General features: G+C 38.5%; 1 long non-coding RNA gene across 1 annotated transcript; it reads right to left on the reverse strand.

The window, feature by feature from the left end:
* Window positions 1–837: 837 nt before the first annotated feature.
* Window positions 838–2,868, reverse strand: LOC120736376. Its single transcript, XR_005696488.1, has 2 exons — window positions 2,532–2,868; window positions 838–1,404 (listed from the first exon to the last, which is right to left on the reverse strand). It is a non-coding gene; the product is annotated as an uncharacterized LOC120736376 (long non-coding RNA).
* Window positions 2,869–4,675: the final 1,807 nt, after the last annotated feature.

Below are 4,675 nucleotides of genomic sequence, written 5' to 3' on the forward strand. Positions count from 1 at the left end.
CTGAACAGCTCAACATGGATAAACAAGGCTCAGAATGAGGAAATCGACACGATCAGAATAGTGGTCATGCAACACAGAGTCGCCCTGGACATGATTCTCGCTGAGAGAGGGGGCCTCTGTGTCTTATTCAACACCACTTGCTGCACCTATATTCCAGATAGCGTGCATTCCTTGACCATGACCACCGCCCTGGAGAAGTTACGACAACTGAGTAATGCACAGCAACAAGACTATGTCATGAACACAGAGGACTGGCTGACCTGGCTACTGAGCGGCAGCTGGAAGACCCTCGTGATCAAAGGACTTGTCTTGATAGGAGTTCTTCTTTTATTGCTTTGCATGTTCTCTACATGCATTCTACCCTGTATCAGATCAATGATTGGCAAAATGGTACAGGCCACAGTGATCACCTATGTTGGACTGCCACAAGAAGATGAACCGGACGAAGAAGATTTAGTATAGGAACACACACACTCACACATACTGAATGATGCTACAATTGAAAATGTTATAAGCAAGTGATTGTTAGCTGATAATAAAGTATGGTTGAAGTGGTGAAATACGGTAACAACATGGAGGGATGTTAGGGAGTTTTTATTGTTTTACTTGCTTATGCTTCAAAAGTTATGTTACACATATTTCACCAGACACAGTTTTCTGTTGAAACAGGAAGCTGACCCTGTGACACTGACAAGAGACCAGCACAGAAATACATATCCGTAGAAGCTGACTTGCATTATATTATTCTTAGAAATTGACTTGCAACACACATACTTTGTGACACACACACACACACACACACACACACACACACACACACACACACACACACACACACAGACAGCATCAGGACCTGCGTAACAGGAAATGTGATTATATTTGCATATTGACGATGTAACCTATAAAAATAAACGAATACTGCAGTTCGGTGTGATTTGCTCTGAGCTTTTCACCCGTGCTGCACGTTGTCAATCTTAAGTGTCTCAGTGTTGTTTATTCACCTGACTGTTTGTTAACTGTAAATCTCTGACACTCATGTTGTGCTTTTCCATGTTATACCCCTCTGACCTGTCTTCCCCATGTGATGTTTGTGTAATGTATGTATGGTCGGATGGGTAGGACGGCGCTGGCACGGCTGGCAGCCTTAACCCAATTTCCCTCGGGATGAATAAAGTACAATCAATCAATCAATCAATCAATCAAAAAATCGATCAATCAATCAAAGCTCCTGGTCAGGACGGCTTGACTGCAATCTTTTATAAATTCTTCTGGAAAGAAATAAAATAATTTTTCTTCAAAACTATTAATGAAATCATTAGTAATGAAATGTTAGCAACAACAATGAAACAGAGTCTTATCTCCCTTATTCCCAAACCTGGTAAAGATAAAAGACTAATCGATAATCTACAACCAATAATATTAGATTGGTTTTAGATCTACTGGATTCTAATCACTTAATTGAAGATGATGGTGTGATTCTTTTTTTAGACTTTTATAAGGCATTTGATACGGTCGAACATCCTTTTATTTTAAAAGCTCTACCCTATTTTGTTTTGGTAAACAAAACTTCATAGATTTAATTTCTTTATTATACTCTGACTCAATAGTTCTGTTTCTTTACCTTTTGGAACATCTAAACGCTTTAATGTTAGACGAGGAATCGTCAGTTTTTATAGAACATGAATGAAATTTCACTTTTCTCAAAGGCTTCTGGTTTGTACCTGAATATTAGAAAATGCGAATTATTAACTATTCATGATTGTGACCTAGTAGCTCTCTTAACATAGCTGTTAAAACTGACATTAAATATTTGGGTATTATAATGTCAAACAACACAAATAATAGAGAAAATCTAAATTTTGAGCATATTACCCAGAAATATAAAAAGATTTTGTTAGGGTCCCTGGGTCGTTGACCCAGTGTTTTGTGTTTTTGGTTCTTTGATTTTGTTATTTCATTATATTCTAGCTTTGCTTTATGGGTTTTAGGATTATTCTTAGTTTAGGTTCTCTGGGTGGGTTTTGGTTAGAGTTTTAGTGTTCTGGTTTTCTGTCTGTGTTCCATAGTTGCTGTCTCCCCTGTCTGCTGTATCCCCACGTCCAGTCAGTGTCTGTGTCTGCCGTGGTCCCACGTCTCTGTTCCCTTTGTTATAGTGCCTGCCTGAGTCTGTGTTATGTTTCCTGTTTTACTTTGAAAGTCCATGTCTGATGTTAATGTGTCTGGTTTTGCTTCCCCTTGTCTCGTTAGGCCTGATTTGCCCCAGCTGTGTTTCCCTCCTGTTACCCATTCCCTGATTGCTCCCTCTGTGTATTTAAGCCCTGTGTTTCTCTGTGTCTGTGTTGTGATCTAGTCTCATTTATGCTGTGTGTTCCGTCTGCCTGGTCATGTAAGTTTATTTGGATTTTTGTTACGTTTGCCACTTTTTGCCATCCAGCAATAAAAGCTGAGTTTTGAGTTACTTTCCACCTCCGAGTGTCTGCACATTGGGTCCTTCTACTTCCACTCCTGCCTGCACACAGCCCTAACCTGACAGATTTTAAATAGCTGGCTACAAAGACACCTCTCCATCTTTGGACGCGTCTTGCTTACTAAAACAGAAGGTATCTCTCGATTGATTTATCCATCACAAACTTTATATGTTTCCAATAGTCTAATCAATAATATAAATCAAATTAATTTGAATTACATTTGGAGAAACAAGCAACATTATGTCAGGACGTTGAAGAACCTGAGGCAAAACTTTTCTGTGATTGAGATTTTTGGGGTTGTTGTTTGAGTGATGGGTTGATTCTGACAGGTTTGGCTTGTTTTCTTATTTTAATAGAGGGGGTTTTATTAACCCTTTAAGACCTACCATAGAACCAAGTCCGCCAGAGCTTATATGATATTTTTACATGCTGTGGAGCCATTTTTGGGAGCATTTCAAGTTGCTATACATCAATACAACCATTATAGCCCAGATTTTAATCATATGTATGCATTAAGTGCATAGTAATTACATAAATTGCAAAAAAGTGCAATAAACTACAAAAAAATTTAAAATCGTTTTTGTTTTTTTAACATATATTTCTAGTTAGAGAAATTTAAGAGGCTTATCCCTCAAAACTGTAAATACAAAAAAGTTGCACAAAATAGTTTCCTACCACAGGAAATTTATCTTGAGTGTCTTCATAGTTTTATTTTTGAAATACACCAATTTTTATATACTGCAGGAAAAACGAAAATAAATATTATAGTGCAAATTTGCAAAAAAGCAGCATATGCATCAAAATAAACTATTTCCAGCAGTGCGATATGAGTCCTAAGCATCCCACAAACGACACAGAAAGTCATAAAGTCAAAGATAACTTTTAAAAGCACCAGTATAAGCTCATGAGGCCTTGGTGGTGGTAAACTACATTTCCGCAAAAATGTCGTCACTTCCGGTTTCGGGCAGGTCATGGCGGACATGCGATAGGAAGTGTTATGAACAGCTGATCGGATCGGCAAAGCCTGTTTCTGGAATATTATGTTTTTGTTGCTGCAAGTGCTTTTTATGCAATTTTTGCAAAGCTATATTTGGAAAGAAACTGTGACCTAGGACAAGCTGATGGCATAAGATGTAAGTACAACTCCTATGCAAAAAAAATTATTGCGCTAGCTCATGTGGTTGCAGTGCTACCGGGATTTAAAAATAGTTACGCAAAACAGAGCGTGCCCGCTCTGACCGGTTTTAAAGGGTTAAACATGAACATGTCTACAATGGGCTTTTAAAGTTGTAACAGTGCACTTAGAGAAAACCTGTCAGGTGATGATGTTTTGTGCTCTGTTGAGCTAATAATCAGCTCTTTTTCTCCTTTTTTGTTCTAAGCAGGCCTGCAAGATTGAATTAACAGCGCTGTAAAAAATTTTCGGGAGAGCAAATATAAGGTGAGCTTTTCCAGATTACAATGATTATGATTATAATGGGCTGAGGAAAAGGTCACCTGTGGGAACTGATGAGCGTTTGATTTCCTGTCTAAAAGGATTGCAGCGAGTCAATCCAGTTAAAGATTATAAAGAACTCTTTTTCTAAAAAATAAAACAAATAAATGAGCTCATATTGATGAGGGTGGAGAATCTGATCCTTTGCGCGTGAGGCTCCACTATCAACAAGATCTAGTGTGAATGCGTGTGCATGATGTGTGTGACTGGACTGTGACTGGACTGACCATGTGGACTAAAGTGTTGACTGACTTGACGCTGAGACAAAGACTGGACCAACGTTAGGATGAGTAGATGTTGACCAACAATTCACGACGCCGGTAATAAAAGGGTGGATGCTTTGCTTTGCTTTTGGCAGGAGCAGGAGCACAAGAGAGAGAGGGAGACCGAAAGGTTCACATGAGAGTGTGGAGCTGCAGACTCGACCCTTGGGAGGCTAATTTTGGGTTGCTGATGTTTGCTTTAAGAAAATGTTGTTTTATTGACTGGGTTTAGATGATGGTATCACATTATATTGTTGGGAAAATGCCAAATGCTAAAGGGGAGAAAATGTTTGATATTACTGATGTTACCATTAACCAAAGCAGGCCCCTGTAGAAGTCAATGACATTTTATAGACGGAAAATAGTTAGAACCAAAGAAAAATTTCGGAAGTATATAGGGGATTGGTAGAGTTCTTACATTGAAAATACAGTTATGGAATAACAAACAC

The sequence above is a fragment of the Simochromis diagramma genome, unplaced genomic scaffold (assembly GCF_900408965.1).
Source record: "Simochromis diagramma unplaced genomic scaffold, fSimDia1.1 OVJJ01000064.1, whole genome shotgun sequence".
Classification (NCBI taxonomy): Eukaryota; Metazoa; Chordata; class Actinopteri; order Cichliformes; family Cichlidae; genus Simochromis; species Simochromis diagramma.